This window comes from Pygoscelis adeliae, unplaced genomic scaffold (assembly GCF_000699105.1).
Source record: "Pygoscelis adeliae isolate BGI_AS28 unplaced genomic scaffold, ASM69910v1 Scaffold383, whole genome shotgun sequence".
NCBI lineage: Eukaryota > Metazoa > Chordata > Aves > Sphenisciformes > Spheniscidae > Pygoscelis > Pygoscelis adeliae.
Genome location: NW_008824592.1, coordinates 1,962,064 through 1,981,550, shown reverse-complemented (window position 1 = coordinate 1,981,550; position 19,487 = coordinate 1,962,064).

Here is a 19,487-nt window from a genome sequence, read left to right as displayed (position 1 = left end):
TAAACATATAAACATGTTTCCAAGAGGCAATGGCTCTTGTTTGAATGAGTCCCTGCAGACCCTGTGGACCACTAGGTCATACAGAGGCAAAGGGCACTGTGGATCGGCTGCCTTTCTGTCTGCCTACAGCACAAGACAGCTTGCAGTACAGCACCTGCATGAGCTTGGCAGGACCTGGGGGCTGGTGCCACACTGGGAGCTGCTGATCAGCAGTACCTTTCTTCTATGTTCACTGAGCTCCAAGGTAAGATTCAGCTGTAGATTAAAAGAACTAAACCTGGGCACCTTCGTGGGTGCTGTGTGTCTAAATCCTCATTACAAACAATGAAGTCAATACACTCACTGAACCCTAGACAGCAGTTCAGCTTACACTGAGGTAGACACCTTGGGATTATTTCAGTTGCCCACATATAGATATCTAACGTTGTTTGAAAGACAGAGAACTCTCATATGTCATATCTGACAGTCTCATGCAGATGTCCTGGGTTCCCTCCTGCATCTCAAATGGCACTATATGCCCTTCTTCAGGCTGCTGAGCTGAGTTCCTCACAGCTGGGCTCTGCTGACTGTAATGGAGATGACCGTAGTGGAGCCTCACCATCTGGTGCACACAGAGATACTTCAATTTAGGTGACCTATTGTAAAGCTGAAATTCAGGCCCATTTTCTGCTGCTGCCTGAACAAACCAGAAGCCAGCGTGTTGCAGAGGTTTGTTGTGTTGCTGTGCAAGGTGGCAGCTCTGCAGCTGGAAGGCAGTCGGGCGCTGTGCACCTCCTACCAGGACAGTGCTCCTGCTCACAGCTGCATCTGGCCTTGAAGGAACAGGGGCTCCCACCTCATGCTGACAGCCAAACTGAAAGAGAGAAAATGCCTCAAAGACGTGCAAGAATCCAAGTTTTCTCTGTCCAAACAACTTCTGCACAGGTAGCAACTCATGGGATTCAGGAAAACTGCCCCAGAGAAGTGAGCGTGCCCCAGTCAGCTGCTCCATGCATGCAAGGCAGCAGCTGCAAACTCCCGTGGAGGTCAGACCATGCTCTGCTCCTTCTTACCACTCTGAACGCTCTCCAGGACTGGAACTGGCTTCCTGTTTTGGTCTAACCATTCTATATGAGCTACCCACAACTTTTTATGCTTCAGGATAAATGTAGGATGCTAAACTGTCTATTATAACTTGGCAGTTTTTACCTTTTTAACGGCAATTTTTTTGCATATGCAGTGGTATGACATGAGATACTAATCTGCTCAAGACCTGGCTCATTTGTTGTGCTTCTTACTGCAATCAGGATAGTGCTCCTGTATCCGGGCTGCACTAACCGTTAGAGGAGGATATTTATAGTAGTCACTGTAATTGAATTTTATTGATTCTTGAAAGAAATAGATAGAACCTGTAAAAAAAAAGATAATTATTTGAAGAATGACTGCAGCCATTATGTTCTGAGATTGTAGAAGTATTTTATTCTTTCATTAAGGTTACTTTATTACTTTGTAAAATGTGCTACCCAATTGTCAAAGACCAATACTCTCCCAGATATTCCACACATGCAGGGTTTAACGCTTAATACAAAGTTTACATACTTGAAATTATTTGAAGTTACATAGAATTTTGATTTAGCACAGTGATGCAGCAATGTACTTAAATCACAATATAAGTACAAATTACATCTAGCAGAGTATAGCAATTGCAATGTACAGCTGAATCACAACACAAATGTGATCACTAGTCTCTATTATATGCTCACTGTAATGTCACTGGGTGCCCACAGTCCCCGGAAAGTAACACATAGGTTGAACCCAGTTCAAGAAGCTTGCTCTCTTCCAAGTTCTTTGTTTGGTTTTTATACTCACTGTGGGGCTGAGCTACATATACACTGCCCTCACGATACACCCCCCATGCTGCTCTGGCTAACTCAGGAATATATTTTGCACTCTTGATTAACTCAGGGATGAACACTTACACAGCTGGCTGATCCACTCAGCAGATGTAGCCTCCAGTCCCTTTTGTGTTGAGACAAGTTCAGCTTTCTTTGCAACACCGTCCCTTCTTACATTCTTCCCTGAGATTCATGAGCACATCACCCTTATCCATCTCCTCAAAACCTTCTTCCGTCGTAAGGGTTCATTGATTGTTCACATCAAGTACAAAATATCCAGTTATCTCTATTGCTAGCAAACTGTAGGCAAACAATAAGTTTGGGTCTACCCAACATAATTTTGCTCCTAATGGGAAGGAGCTGGTCAACAGTACAAAAAAATGGAAAATGAAACCCCAGGAATCCAGTTTAAAGGTAAAAAAATTTCTAAATTTGTTTTTTGAGACATCCACCACCTTACATTTCTATTTTTTAAATCCTGATGTTTATGTTTGCAAACACTCACAAAACTATATTTAAAAACTACGTCAGCAGCACTGTGGCTCTTTGACACTAATAATTAGGTCTTGGTATGTTTTGATGTATTTTATTTCTCATGTCAACCCAGAAATACATATAATATGTCTTTAAAACATTTTAATTTTAGCTCTTCCATCATGGCAAAATATGTTCCCTGTCTGCCAATTTACTGTTTTACTAATATGCTATAGCAAGTTTATTCTCAAATCTTAAGACCTCCGCTATGAATGGATAGCCATTGCTCATAGAAAGACATAGTTCATTGTAGATGTAATAAAAATCAGCATTAGGAAGAAAAAAATATTTGATGATTTATTTATATAGCAATTCAACATTTCTTTCTAAAAGTTTGGAGACTCAAGGATTTAAATAAATTGTTTGAGTGAAACAGAAACTTTGCAGGTTAAATATCTAAGGGGAGTTTGAACTTCAAATTTATTGATTCTACACCTTCAGGAAGGACAAATGGCCCCTTTAAGAACATGAAATAAAAAGTAGTGTAATGTCCTCTGAAATGTTTTGCTTCAGACTACTTATTATTGACGAAAATTGGAGGTAGGAGCCTAACAGAAACACACATCCTTCTCCTGCCTCGACAAGCTCTTTTCTCTGATGTATGTTAACACTTTTACTATTAGTAATGAAGACTCCTCATAATTTCTGACTCAGTTTTCTATTGATCACTATTTCAGAGCACTGTATCTTCTATACCTCTTAAGTAATAACAAATCAGAACAAGTACTATCATTACTGAATCCAGACATTTCAAACCAGTGCTGGCTTTAGTACCTAACCCCATGAAAGCCTTTGTCATCCCAGGTATTGTAAGAAGAAATGCAGCAGAGGAAGAGGGCAGGTTAATGATGTGGATTTTGAGGGGGGAAGAGAAATCCTCTCTTCAGCACCAGTGAAAATTATGAGAGTTGTGGCCACTGTTCACAAGATAATGATCTATACTGAATGAGGTATTACCAGACACTGTCCAGATGCGTCAATCATTAAAAGTGCAGCCTAATTAAACTGTATTCTTGATGCCTTTTCTTTTTCCAAGTCAATACCTACTGGAATTTCCACCTGGTGTCTACCCCAGATTTCTTTTCAGGATCAAAGCCTCCCATATAGACACACAAATAGTTCAGAATAACATCAAATGAATTTAAAAAGTTGCATTGAAATTACACATAAGAGGGAGCATCACAAACAGGTGCTTGTCCTTCGCAGAAATGCATGGAAGAAACACTCTTTAAGTGAAGCTTACTGTAAATTTTTGATGTGTAAGGTGTTTTAGGAGTAAAACCATACATTTTAAAAGCATTTAAGAAAGGAAGTACAATTTTTAAAGCCCTGGCTTTTGCTTGCCAACCACATTCATGTTGTTTATACAGCTGGGTTTTTTAAAAAGCAGTTTCTCAACTCTATTGCGAAAGTTCTTGAGAATAAGGGGGGAAAAAACTAGATGTCTGATGCATACAGTTTTATAGGAAGTGCTACAAGCAAGTGGTAAGCTTAAAATTAAGGTTTGAATTACTGGTAAGAGATTACTAAAGGGGGATTTAAGAAAATTCCTAGTGTAACCTAGCAAAGTACATGCTTTCAACTATAAAGCTAAGTGGCACAGAAATAAATGTCTCATCTTTTTCCATTACAAAGAAATATAATATAAAGGTGGCCATACATTTAAATAAAAAACTCACTCCCCCATACGGACTAAATTCAGGGCAGGCCACTGAGATAGTGGGGCTGGAGCACCTGCCCTGTGAGGAGAGGCTGGGGGAGCTGGGCTTGCTCAGCCTGGAGCAGATACGGCTTCAGGGGGACCTAACAGCAGCATCCAGTGCCTATGGGGATGTCTTCAAGGAGCTGGAGCCAGGCATGTATGTCACTGTGGTGGAGGGTAAGGGGGTGAGAGACAGTGGGCACTAACTGAAACAAGAGAGGTTCAGCCTAGATATAAGGAGAAACCTTTTCCCCATGAGGACAGTTGGGCAGTGGCACAGGGTGCCCAGAGATGTTGTGCAGTCTCCGTCCTTGGAGGTTTTCAACCCCAGGTGGGAGAAGCCCTGAGCCCTGAGTAGCCTGGTCTGACCTCAGAGCTGACCCTGCTGTGAGCAGGAGGTTGGACCAGAGACCTCCTGAGGTCTCTTCCAAGCTGAGTTGTTCTGTGATTCTATACCTTAATATCAGTAACCAAATATCAAAATTAGATACTTTGAGAACATTTTCATGAGAATGCTTGTGTGTGACACTTAAGACATACTCAAGTTCATAGAATCATAGAACCATAGAATCATAGAATCATAGAATTGTTAAGGTTGGAAAAGACCTTTAAGTTCATTGAGTCCAACCGTAAACCTAACACTGCCAAGTCCACCACTAAGCCATGCCCCTAAGCACCACATCTACATGTCTTTTAAATACCTCCAGGGATGGTGACTCAACCACTTCCCTGGGCAGCCTGGTCCAATCTTTGACCACTCTGTCATTAAAGAAATTTTTCCTCACATCCAATCTAAACCTCCTCTGGCTCAACTTGAGGCCATTTCCTCTCGTCCTATCGCCAGTTACTTGGGAGAAGAGACCGACACCCACCTCGCTACAACCTCCTTTCAGGTAGTTGTAGAGAGTGATGAGGTCTCCCCTCAGCCTCCCTTTCTCCAGGCTGAACAACCCCAGTTCCCTCAGCCGCTCCTCATAAGACTTGTGCTCCAGACCCTTCACCAGCTTCGTTGCCCTTCTCTGGACACACTCCAGCACCTCAATGTCCTTCTTGTAGTGAGGGGCCCAAAACTGAACACAAGTATTCGAGGTGCAGCCTCACCACTGCCGAGGTGATGATCACTTCCCTAGTCCTGCTGGCCACAGTATTTCTGATACAAAAAGTTCCATACATTACAGATTTTTTAGTATGAATTAATCTTGTTAAAAAAAACCCAACAAACAGGGTTCCAAATGTTGGCTGTCACTTGAAATCTATCTTTAGTCGATTCTCATGTTCAAATTTATTGATTAATGTCTTCATGATATTAGTGGATCTTCAGTTACTGTGAAATACTGGTCAGAAACTGATATAGAAAAATTAACCAGCCAATACAGTTTGCAAATGCAAATTAACTTTGATATGATTCAGACTTAAGTTTCCTAGCTATGTAATTTCAGTATTTTTGACATCTTATTAGCCTATCTAATGCCACAACATTTGTTGCACACTAACAGTGTTCTACGAATAATTTTAACAGCATTTTCAGCCATTACTACAGATTTCCTCATTTCTCTTTCTGCCATTCTCTGACATTCTTCCCTTTTCACCCCAGCCTCTGCTCTATCGATGCCCTTCTGTATTCACTTTCAGAAAAAGATAACAGCTTCCATTCCTCTTTTTCACAAGACCTAGCACACAATGACCAGCATTCAATTGCAAATACATGGGATGAGGAAAAGACGATGAAGTTTTCTCCCACAGAGTCCCTGGTAAAATGTGCTCAGTCATGTGGCTTTAAGCACTAAGCATTTGGAACACGGTAGCTGTGGGATAAAATGAGAATGAAAGGGAGGAATTTCTGCAGTGTTTTTTACAAGTCCTTAGAAATGAAATTCTCATCACAATATCTCTGTTCTTATATCTGCTGAAAAGTTCCAATCATGTTTCCTAGCCTTGGTATTCAACATTTTCTTTTCTGTACCAGCAAATACCAAGAAGTGGCATCTTTCATTTACTTCTTCCTCTTTCCTCAGCAGGCAGTGTGCTCTGATTCACTGCAGTGATAAAGACCATCTGCTAGCAATTCAAACTGGAGCTGCGTTAAAGGATTATAAAAAAGTAAAATTATAAATATTATCAGTTAACAGAACAAGACTTGCCAAGGCTGTGACCTTTGTTAGTAATGTGTGTTCATGTTCATGCTGAAAAACTAAACTTCAGTAGCTTAGAAGTTGGAAGGGACCTCTGGAGGTCATCTATCCAACTCCCCTACTCAAGCAGGGCCACCTAGAGCCAGTTACCAGACCAAAAATGATCAGAGGGATGTAACACCTCTCCTGTGAAGAAAGGCTGAGAGAGTTGGGTTTGTTCAGCCTGGAGAAGAGAAGGTTCTGGGGAGACCTTATTGTGGCCTTTCAGTACTTAAAGAGGACTTATAAGAAAGATAGTGACAAACTTTTTAGCAGGGCCTGTTACACTATGACAAGGGGTAATGGTTTTAAACTAAAAGAGGGTTGATTCAGACTAGATATAAGGAAGAGATTTTTTATGCTGATGGTGGTGAAACACTGGCGCAGGTTGCCCTGAGAGGTGGTGGATGCCCCATCCCTGGAAACATTCAAGGTCAGGTTGGATGGGGCTCAGAGCAACCTGATCTAGTTCAAGATGTCTCTGCTCATTGCAGGGGGGTTGGACTAGATGACCTTTAAAAGTCCCTTCCAACCCAAACTATTCTATGATTCTATGATTCAATGACCATGTCCAGACGTCTTTTAAATATCTCCAAGAACGGAGACTCCACCACCTCCTTGGGCAACCTGTGCCAGTGCTTGGTCATCCTAACAGTAAAAAAGTCTTTCCTGATGTTCAGAGGGAACCTCCCTGTTTCAGTTTGTGCCCATTGCCTCTGGTCCTGTCACTAGGCACCACTGAAAAGAGCCTGGCTCTGTCCTCTTTGCACCCTCCCTTCAGGTATTTATACACATCGATGAGATCCCCCCTGAGCCTTCTATTCTCCAGGCTGAACAGTCCCAGCTCTCCCAGCCCTTCCTTATAGGAGAGATGCTCCAGTTCCTTCATCATCTTCATGGCACTTTGTTGGGCTCTCTCCAGTATGCCCATTTCCCCCTTGTACTGGGGAGCCCAGAACTGGACACAATACAGCAGGTGTGGCCTCACCAGTGCTGAATAATCCTATGAGCTTCCTATGGAGTTTCCTATTTCACAGTGTTCAAGTATTTTTTAAGTGATTTAAGTTATTATTTGTTGCATTCCCTCTCTCTGTGTCTCTCTGTGACAGTGCTTTTTTATACCTGCTGCCAAATATCTGAATAAAAAGAATTCTTTTTTATTGTCAATACATGCTGAAAAACAACATACTAATCCAGAGTTAGTTTTCATAGAATCATAGAATCATAGAATCATTAAGGTTGGAAGAGACCTCTAAGATCATCGAGTCCAACCATCAACCCAACACCACCATGCCCACTAAACCATGTCCCTAAGCGCCGCATCTACACGTCTTTTAAATACTTCCAGGGATGGTGACTCAACCACTTCCCTGGGCAGCCTGTTCCAATGTTTAACCACTCTTTCAGTAAAGAAATTTTTCCTCAGGTCCAAATCAGCTAGATGCATATTGAAATCTGCCCTTTCCCAAGAGATAGGCTAACTATTAGATGTTGTGGACTCCTCATAGACACAATAAAATAAGCAAGTCCTTCTCTTGCTAAAGAGCACCAGAGGGAAAAAAATCAGACTGGTATTTTCACCCCTGCTGAAAACTTCTCTGGTTATTATTTAATACCTGAGTATGGAACCATACAGGAGTTTACATCTGTAAAACACATAAGAAAAATATAGCGGAGAAGTCACTGCTTTAGCTAGTTTAGCTAGATTTAAATAATCACAACAAAAAATTGCTTGTTACAGCTAATAGATGCTCAGTCATTTTCTGTGGCCCATTGCTGTTGATTTCCATGTAGACTTTAGCCATCCGAAGACGGCATACAGTGGCTTATTGGATTTCATTGTCCTAATGAATATTATCTGAAGGCAGTCATACTTGTTACAGAAGGATTGTGCTAAATCAATTGGAATTTTTGTCTAAAATCCAGTACAGTCATCTACTTTTTGCCCATCTCTATGGTTAACTATGCTCAGACGTTTCACAAACACCAGGTGTATTAAACAGCTGCTTTAAATCACTCCCACTGTGTTAAAAGCTAGTTACCATTCCATGACTTATACTAGTGGTTAACATTCCAGTAAAGGCTCAGAGTTGTTTGATCACCTTAAATTTCCTACTGTCTTTCCCAGAAATTGAGGGTGCACTAGTGGGAGACTAGAGGCTACTGGGAGTCATCAGCACATATTTCCTCCAGGTGGGCAAGCATGGTTCCGTTTATTGGAAGATCTAGAAAAAGAAAGAAATGTAACCTGTGTAAAAGAATGCACACAAAATGGAAGCAATATTCATGTGTCTCATAAATGAGAATTACTGTGTGATGGTTCATACTTGCAGATTCATAACCATTTAAAAAATCACTAAAATGACATAAGGCTTAAGTCAGAATAGATTCTACCCCTGGCTATTTTAAAATGGTTAGAGCATCTTCTTTTTGCCAGCTTTTGTGTTGAAAGTGATCATGATATCAGCACAGCCATGAGACAGTCAGACCAAGGTCTTGGGAAGATGTCAAGTCACATCCTCCTAAACTTTCAGTGTCCTCCAGTTTATTTAGTCCACTTTTCACTAGCCATATGTGATGTGTAATTTATTATATAAACAGGTTAGAAAATATCTGCCCATAGTTGTGTCAGAATCTTTCAAGTTAATAAAAAATCTAGCGCCTTGTATCTTTTGGTTCCCTTAGCATATACAATGGAAATTCCTAACTGAAAGCAAACTATGACAAATGTTCACTGGAGGTTTCACAGAGCTTATGCATTAAGTTTTGCTATTTCTTTATTTCCTTTCAATGCAAAATAATTTATAAAACCTGTTCAAAACTGACATGGAAAACTCTGACTATGAAAAATACTTCTATTACTATCAAATAACAAGACTATTTAAATTTCAAGCTTAGCTAAATGGTTAGAAATAAGGTTTGTATATTTTTGTTTTCCTTTAGTCCTGGATGAGGAAAGAGGAACATTGAAGCAATATCTTTTAGCTTTGTCTAAAAAACTTAGCAAAATATTATGACACATCAAGATTTTCTCTGAAGGTTGCTTTTCTATAAAGAATTATTTGAAACTCTTTAAATAACTCTGAATTAAACATTTTTTACCACTGCTGTTTAGGAAACATCACATGTATCAACTTCTGACTTACACCTGGACAAAAAGAGTAAGTGTTTTTTCTATGTAGTATTAATCCAGTTGACTTCCAGAAACTGGAAGTCTTCAGACTGAAGAGGATGTTACAACATGACAGACCTACTTCTGCTTATTAGGGAATTTGACTAGGAGAAAAAAATTCACATCCACACACCTAGCAAAGTAGGAGCTTGAGGTTCACCCACATCCCAGATGAATGCCCTTGTTGTTGTACTAAAGGCCTGAATCAGTTCCTCCTGCTTTTGTGTAAGAAGGGATCAATCCAATTTTTAATCCTGTCTCATGGAATACCTAATTCCCAGAGCACAAAACTCTGATTGTACCATTAAGTACAAATACTTTCATTCAGTTTTGCTGAATTGCTTCAGTTTCTCCATTTAACATGCAAATGACTAAATGATCCATCTAGCTCGGTATTGTGTCTCTTAACAATGGTAATAGGAGACAATATCTATGGAGAACATGAGTTTGATGAGTTTTTGACTGATGCTGGCTGCTTTCACCATCTTCTGTAATAGCAAGTTCCAGACATTCCCTTACCACTCTGTAAGAGATGTTTTCATTTCTCTGTCTTAAATCAGACTCCTGCAAGCCTGATTCAATTCCCCCTAGTTCTAATACTGTAGGATTTGGTACATAACAGCTTTACATTCAGCTTATGATTCACCTTCATGATTTTGCAAATCTTAGTTATATCAAGTTCTTGATCTCCTCTTCTCCAAACTCCTAATTCGGTAGCTGGTCCATTCACTTAATAACTTAAATTGCCTTTCTGGGTACTTTCTTCACTGTCATTATATCCTTTCTGAGATTTGGAGAACAAAACTGCACAAAGTACTTAAGAATTAGATGCAGGGAGGTTTTATGTAGTGGCAAAATTATGCTCTGCATCATTCATGTTCTCAGCACTTATCCTGATGGTCCCCAGCACTTTGTTGACTTCTTTTGACTGCCACAGCATATTGAGCCATTGGTTTCCGAGTGAAGATTTATTCTTGTAGAGTTCACTCTTGCTCTTATACAATAGGCTGTTTACCTTCCAAATCCAAAAGGCAGAAAGAATGTAAACTAACTTAACAGAATCAAAAAGTTGACATGATTGTAGATTTTTGCTGAAATGGTAGCAAAAAAACAACTCTAGAAGTGCACATTGTCCTCTAACATTTTCAAAACATAAGGATTGTTTTACCTTATTGTGCAATTTTAGCTGCATTGCTTCATTATCATTTACAGGAAAAGAATAAATAACAGGAAGAAAAGATCAATTTCCCATTCAAAGCTGACATGACAAAAAAACCCATGTGGCTAAACAAACTGTAAGTTAAATTATAGGATATATGATGTGCTATGCACCAGATAAACGTGTGCTTTCTATAAAGCTGTGTGAATAACTGGTATTTTTGTTCAGTCAAAACAAGAAAAAATTTAAAAAAAAATTATTTGATATGAAGTTTCTTGTGTTTGTCTTTCTTGTCAGAAGGAAAAAAACCCACATCTCATATATCTTTAATGAGAGCTAAGGCTTAAGCAAAACCAGTTTAAAACCCATGGATAGTATTAGTAAATACAGCCATAAGATCCAGGGAAGTGATCACCCCTTCTGTTTGGCACTTGTGAGACCACATCTGGAGTGGTGTGTCCAGGCTTGGACTCCCTAGTACATGGAAGAGGCTACCAAGATGGTCAGGGGCTGGAGCACAGGACATAGGGGGAAAAGCTGAGAAAGCTGGGTTTGTTCATGCTGGAGAAGAGAAAGCAAAGGGGAAACCTTACTGCTACCTGCAAGTACCTGACAAGAAAATGCAGAGAAGATGGAGACAGACTCTTCTTAGACGTGCACAGAGAAAGGACAAGAGGCAATGGAAGCAAACTGGAGCATCGGAAATTCCACTTAGATATTAGGAAGAATTTCTTTATCATGAGGAAGGTAAAATATTTGAATGGGCTGCCCAGAGAGGTTTTGGATCTTCATCCTTGGAGGTGTTCAAAATTCTAATAGTCAAGTCCCTAAGCAACATGGTCTAGTTAAACCTGTTTTGAGCAAGGGGTTGCCCATATGACCTCTGAAGGTCCCTTCCAACCTAAATTAACATATGTTTCTGCAATTCTTTGAATGATGACTGTTATTGATCCAGTAGGTCATTGGAAGGTCTTTCAGAAGGAACCTAAGTATCTTAAGATCTGAGCTGCTGAGAAACAACACTCAGCACACTGCTCTTGGTTTGCTGATTTTTGTGGGTCTAGTCTGAATCATGTTCCTTCTGCCCAGTTCAGATTTGTGAATATTTTCAGGTGCACTGAAATTGTATTTTTTGGTTAAAAAAATATTTGTCTAAAACATTTTTTTAGCTCTGCATTTTCTCAGATTTCATAGTAGTGAGTCAACAATAAAATTCTAAAAATTAGTCTTCTAGCTTCAAAGTGTTTCACAAGCATTAGAAGATTAATCTTCATATATATCTATTACCTAACTGAGAAGTTTCTTGCAGGGTATATATTAAAATTGAGAAAGATTGGTCCCAAATGTAAAAGTTATCTGTCAATTTCAGTGCATTCATTTCTGGCAGTTTTTTAAGCACCTCAATTTAGTCCTCAAATCTGAGTCAATGAAAATTCAATGGTATGTGTAGAGAGGAGGATCCTAAAAATATTGGTGAACTCATCGATAAATATTAATTTACAGACCAGTAATATCAGCAAAGTCATTAAAGGCAGTCGCAGATTTGAAAGTCCAAATTCTAGTGCATGATGCTCAAATGAAGTTTGCAAATTAATTCTTCAACCAATAAATCTGACAAAAGGGTATCCACTGCTAGTGGTTTCCCAGTCCAATCTCTGTGTAATCACTGTGTGTTGGTATTCCAGCTCCAAATAAATATCAGGTTGACAACCCCAAATACATACATCTTTGGTAGGTTTCTCCCTTTAAATTCTATGCCAGGCACTCTATTGATTCATATGCTTAGCACATTCATTTGAGAAGGAAAAAAAATGTCAAAGTGACTGGCTAAAAACTTCTTGAAAATGCTATCTACAAAGGCTTTGTAAGAGGACAAGGTGTTCAAAATGGGCTGTTCTTAACTCTTTCATTATGGAATTTAGATGTGTGAGTAAGCCCCATGTGAGAGAGCTATAAATATATTAGAGTTATAAAATGCCTGGGAATGTAAAATGAGTAGTTAGGTTGCCAAAGCTAATGTGCAGTTGTGCAGGATTAATTATTATTGCGCCCACTTTAACCTAAGAGAATTGAAACTGTTCTCCTGTGATTTGATAAGACTTAGTTGATGGTTAATTGAGTCACATAAAACTATGACTCAAATCTGAGTCTGAAACTCAGACGGTATTTTTAGATTATTAAAAAATGGAGAGACAATTGAGGCAGGGAACTCCTTTGTCTTGTTTACCTAAGGAATGAAGAGTAAGGTGATTCACAGACATTTGAAAGCAGAGGTCTTTTCAGTGAGTCACTAGTGGGTTTTCCACAACTGCTATTAAATAATAGCTAGAAGCATAACAACAAACGGCTGAATTCTTAAATGAGCTGCATGCTAAAGAAGGCTCAAATTAATCTCTTCTAAATAACTAAGTCTTTCTGTTTGAAGAAATACAGAGCTAAACTTTGTCTAGGCACAATAGTGTGTTGTCATGTTCTCAAATCCTTTAGCCAAGTGATCCATTTGACATGATATTACTTTATGTTAGAGTCCTCTTTTTCAAGTCTATGGCTGTAGATAGACACTGCTCCAAACAACTCCTAAGTCTCTGCAAAGAGTCAAAAAACTGTGTTAAAAATGCCTGAAAGATATAGTCAATTTGTTCACACTATTTTCAGACAACCTATATTTGATATATATGGTAAAATGCAACCAACTTTCTCACTATTTATCAGAATGCCAGAGTGCCAGGACTCTGATAAGTCAAAGATTTTTCTGATTAAATAAAAGATGTGTTTTCAAATACAGTCCTATGTGGACAGTAATACTAATATGATATTTATTCAGATATTTAGATATTCAGATATTTATTCAGACCTATCTTGTTATGAACTTGGATATCTCTCCATGTCATTGGACCAGGCTATGCAGACATTGAAAATGTGCCATGGGGAAAATCTGGCTCAGTTTGCCCCAAATACCTTTTCTCTTGGAACATTCTGTTTAGAGTAAGCATTTTCTGTTTCTGCAACAGAATCTGGTGATTCCACCCTGACATTATTGATCACAGAAGCTGTAGAATACTTTAACCCAGACATTCTTTGCTGCTAGCAATGAAGCTACAGAGATGTTGATTTCTCTGAGTAGCTGCTAAGTATCAGGGCCTCTTTGTTAAAAAAGTTTGAGTATTGTCTGACTCAGACTGAAACCAAACCAAACCAAACCAAACCAAGTCATCACTAGGGGTAACCTTACTTGTCAGTCATCTTTATAGAGTAGGTGGTTAAATTCCAATGTAATGACCCTTATCTTGATTAACAAGGGGCAGACTTGCAGTGGTAAAATGTTGAACCTCTACAGCTCTAGGCTAAATCCCAAACCTGAGATGCTAGAACAGATCCACGTACTATTAGAATGGGCATGGCACAGAGGAGAATGCATAATATATGCTGAAATTATTTACTCCTACTCACCCTGAGTTAATGAAATTTTCAGCAGTAGTATTGGAGAGAGAGGTCAGTCATGCATTCTTTTTAATAAAAGCCAATAACCAAACAGTTATAAATAAAACAGTTATTACAGTCCTTAGACTGTAACGCCTGATTAAATGGTTAGTTGGGGGGACAAGGAACTTTCCTAATATATATTCGCCTGCCTTCCACACCATATTTATAAATATATGAAATCCTTTAATGCAGAACAAAAGTTTTCAAGATTACCTCATTTTACATAAACTTGGATTCTAGACAGGCCTGGGATCTGAAAAATGTATGGAGGTGCAATAAGAGAGACTGTGTTTGCAAACTAGACAACGTCCTTTGATTTAGGCATTAAGAGCACAGGGCATTCAGATGAAACAGTGAAAAAAAAGATAGGATAACAGTGTATGCCGTTCATAAAGGGGATTAGACTAATTCATCTGAGAGGATGATTGTCATGACACCAAGGGGGAAAGATGTGATGGAATTACTTCTTTACCCTCCTCACGTGAAAGATGTTACAAGTTGGCCCAAGTACAGTCCCAGACTCAAGCAGAGTTAATCAAGCAGCAGTCTTGCTAGTGGATTTATTTTTCCCATGAAAAGGAGACATAGAAGAAAAGCTTATGTATGGGTTGAAACTTTTTCCTCACATATTCATGTTTTCCTCTCTCCATTTCTCTTGAAGGACTAGCTCTAGTTATATGAAATCATGTACGTTCTAGCTGTAATTCACTGCGGAGGAGCATGCTAAAAATGAGACTTTCTTTGAGAAAGATATGGCTCAAGAAATTTTGCTTAGTTAGATATCTGGAGGTAGCTTGATAATTAACCAATTCTTGGTAAAAAAATCCCCTCCTAAATAGACATAAATAAAACAATCATAACAAAATACAGTGTAATTGTGTTCTTTATCTGAAGCCTCTATCAAGTACAACTAATAATCTTATTAATGTGAAACTATTAAAATTAAAGAGGAAGCAAAGTGAGGGGGGAAGGAAACTACAGCCCAAAGTTTGGAAAGGTGAAATATCTGTAATCCCAGGTGTCCTGGAGCTGATGGTCTATATTATGTCACAAAATTAAATAAAAAGTACGGTAAACACAACACAATTCATATCCTGGTACTGAAGTCAAAACACCTAGAAATAAGTAGAATAAGCAAAAATATTTAATGAAACATCAGAGCCTGCTTTCTGAGGTACCTTGAACTTGCTTTGTTTTGTCCTCCATTGGAATGAGTTTTTACATTCCAAGGAGGAAATTTTTATTGCCTTTTACAAAACAAAGATATTTAAAAACACTGGATATGAAAACCCCATATCTCACATACAGCACTAGTCATCACAAGTTAATGATAAGGAAAGGAAGTCTAACAGCCAAATTTATAGCAGCACAGCAGCTGTTAAACACTACATGGCAGTTCCTACATTGTCAAGCTAGAGATGTACTTACTGGAGCACATGTTATGAATGGTTGTAAGCGCACGAAGTGCTCTCTCCGGGTCTATAGCTTATGAAGAAGCTTGAAAAACATCAGAAGTGTGGATTCAAGTTTAGTATATAGAGCCCATAGCTAAAATCCAAGTGTGTAAGATTAAACGCCTGTTGAAAAAAATTTACCTATAAATACAGGGGTTTGAGCAGCGTAAATACTGACATTAAAGATGAGCTTTTGTGGCCAAAGGGAATATAAAACTACTGAGTCAGGGTGGTATGCTGTCCTCAGCCTGTGGTAGCTGGGCCACAAATACAGGTTAATTATCCCACAGCCACTTTGGCTATTAGAAATGGACATTTTAGCTAAGACAGAAGTTCTTGCCAGAGGTTATAAATGTTCCAGGACGGATCCTCATGGCTATTCACCAAATCAGGGGAACGATGTCTCAAACATCTGCTCTGTAATACAGAAGCTGAAATGTGATGGAGTTGAAAAACTGCATTAAATACTAATAACTTCAGTAATGCTTTCGAACTAATGATACTAGCAATAACAGAGATTTCAAAGATTTTTTTCTATTTGATTACCAGATGATTTAAAAGATATGGGTTATATTTTGAGTCCTTGGGCTTAATTAATGATGGTTATGGAGGATATTTAATTGTTCTAGATATCAGAGGTGATATTTCTTTTCAGCAAAAGATAACACCTGCACATACTATTATCAATATTTGTGTTGTTCTAAATCAGCCATGAACAGAAGCCTATAAAGAATTTAAGACACCTGGTGTTAAAACTGATGCCCCTATACATGTGAGTTACAGGGCAAGGTCCTGGATGGTTTAAATGGATATCAATGAAAACTTGGAAGTGGAAAGAGGTGATAGTCTGAAATAGGAGGGAGATTTTTCAGAGTGATGAAATTCTACAGAGAGTTAGGGTCAACAGCTGCACAAGAGAGCCTTTATTGAGTATTAAATAATTTCTCTTTAGATCAGTACTTTGTGAACTTCAATAAAAATACGTTTTGTACATATATGGTCCTATATTTTGGCCATTTCACAGCTCTCTACTGTAAGGAACCAACAAAGAGTTATTAGAGACATATAATCTTTCTTGACTAACATGGTATATTAGCCTTTTTATCTTTAATCTCCCATTTGCAATTATAGTATTTGAAGTGGGATTGAGAACTACATTTTCAGATCTGTATCTTGGAAAAAATTATTGGAAAACGAACAGATGATTTACAAACTTGTTTTTGCAGTCTGCTGAAATAAAACAGAATAATTCCATCAATCTGTTTGTAATTCCACAAATTTATTTGTAGTAACTACTTTGGAGTCCTATCAGGATAATATCTTCCTCATCGCATACTGAGGACTTATTTTTCTGGAACAAAAAACCATGATCGTACACCTTGAACAAAGTGATCGTAAGATTTTTAGGGCACATTAGCTCCCAGTGTAATTCCAGCAGTTGCTGCAGAATGGCACCACTGTGGGTTTCCTCCTGTCTGCTGATGATTTTGCTACGTGCAGTTGTGGAGTGTGACAAAAATGAGAAGCCAATTTGTGGTTTTCCCATTAATTCAGTCTTCATTTTGGGAAGTAAGGAATCAGCAAACTTTACCTTGTTTCTCAGCAGGGCCTAGGGAGGAAGGGGATGTCATTAAGGCACTTTGGTAAATTCTTCCTTTATTCTAGCTCAGTTTTTTTCTACTGAATTGCTACACTGGTATTGGAAAAATTATCCAGGATGAACTGAAATGATCAAGAAAGCCATCGTCACTGAACATCCTGGCCTTTCCCCTGCATTGTCCTTGGGAAGTGGAAATTATAGAATTTTATTAAGTCAGTTGTAAATAAAATATTTGCCTTGAAATAATTCAGCCAGTTAAATAAAAATTATTCACCTTGTGACAGGAGGGAGACAATTTGGCACCTATGTTATCTTAGCAGAAAACAAGGCTGAAGTTATGGCCAGCTGCAGGTAAACTCAGCCCCACAGTGAGGAGGGTCGGAGTGGCTCAGCCCCTGTGGGGCCCGGCGCAGGCTGGCAGAATTTTCCAGAAGGCACTGCAGGCACCGGGGTGCGTCGCAGGGCACCTGCAAACCTGAGCCAAACCACAGCTCTTCGAATGGCTTCCCGGCTGGCCTGTGTGGAAGTCTGTGACCTCCTTCTTGCAACACCCCAGCGTATAAACATACCTCCCTACCTGAGCTCTAGATTCATTTCCAAGAAGCATTCCTTAATACTTTTATCTTGATTTCCCTTTTTCTTTACTCTCTTGTGCTGGCCAGTCTGAGGACCACTCTGTAGTGGCTGCCCTCCCCAGCCCTGTTCCTCCCCAGCCTGGCTGATCTCCATCTCAAACACAGTGTAAGTAGAAAAGTCAGCTCTCTCACAGTTAGAGGTGAGAGAAATATATTCCTCCCCTATCACTCATCCAAATGCACTTTCGTATTTATATTCATACACTTCTCTCTGCAGCACTTTCCCCCAGGCAGTAAAAGCCTTTCTAAATTACCCAGCTCCCTGCAGCAGGATCCAACAGGCTTTATGGGAGGCCTTGGTGGTTTTCTTCTTGTACCCAGAGGAGCGAGAGACAGCCCTGCTCCTGGAGAGCCTGTGACACAGAGAGAGAAACCTGGAGGTGGGGGGACAGTTCCAGGGGCTGCAGCAAAACCCTGTGTCCTGACAGGCACCTCCGTCATGGCCGCTGAGCAGGGTGCTCCTGAGGTGCTCCCAAGGGGGAGCTCGGCAAGGGGAGCGCAGAGGAAGCTCACCCTTGTTTTATTATTAAGATGTTGTCTTAGAAGGAAATAAGCAAATACAGATTTCTGTAATGGTAGCTAATTGTTCTGTTTTTCATAGTAGAATCATTGCACTAGTTACAGGTAAATCTTGAAATCAAGTGTTATCAGCTATATTGTCTGCAGGTTTGATCACGTGGTATAACAAAACATGAACCCTACTACCCGAGTGTAGTGAAAGCCATGCAAAGTAAAAACATAAAACCATGAACACCAATTATTTTTGTAAAGAACCACAGAAAATGTAGTAAACAAGGGAATTAAATTTCCCATGAAGTCTTTGTATGTCTTTTTTATTTTATCTCTAGGATTTTGTTCTTAATTATCTTATACTGTTGAACATAGGCTGCTTTCTCCAGCCTCCTCTGAGAGTACCTCTAATCTCCTCTGAGGTTATCATATTTTTGCTGAGACCACTACTCCAGTTTGTGGCTTCCAAGCATAATTTGTTTCTCAATAGCAATATCTGGACTTCCAACTGGAGCTAATTTCTGATTATGCATTTTACCAGACGATTGACTTGAATAAATCAGTCATAACAATTGCCTTGGAGGGCCCTCACAGCCCCAAAATCACAGTTACAGTTAGGCCCTGCATGATGTGGAATAACCCTTAGCAAAGGCCTAAACATAATCATGTCACGCTGAAGTGAAGTGAAGTGAAGATAAGATACCGGAGCACATGAGGGATAGGACTGGTGAAGCTGCATTGCCGTGTGGACACACCTGTGTTGTGTGCTGCTCAGTGCAGAGCAGCAGACGTGCCATTCTAGGCTGCGTTAATGGAGGAGTATGGCTCTCCTGCGTTTTCTGTGCCTGTTAGGAACAGTCTTATATATAAGGCTGCACAGCAGAAGTATAACAGAGGTATGGTCTGGAATCATGTTTTCTGGACAGACCTATGGGGGTACATCAGAAAAGACCGGGAGAGGCAGAGGAAATAGTCATGATTGCAGGTTTGAGAAGGCTGGCTTTGAGACGAGAACATGGGATGGGAGGAAATGCAATGTCAGCATACTCTGGCCTGACACCAGTAAACTGAAATCTTTCGTGATCTGCTCTCTCTCTGGAGCTGAGCATCCTGTTGCAACTCACCTGGCAGCCCTGAGGCAGGGTCATACTTCTCCAGGAAATAAACTGTAAGAATCCCTTCATGTGCTTTTC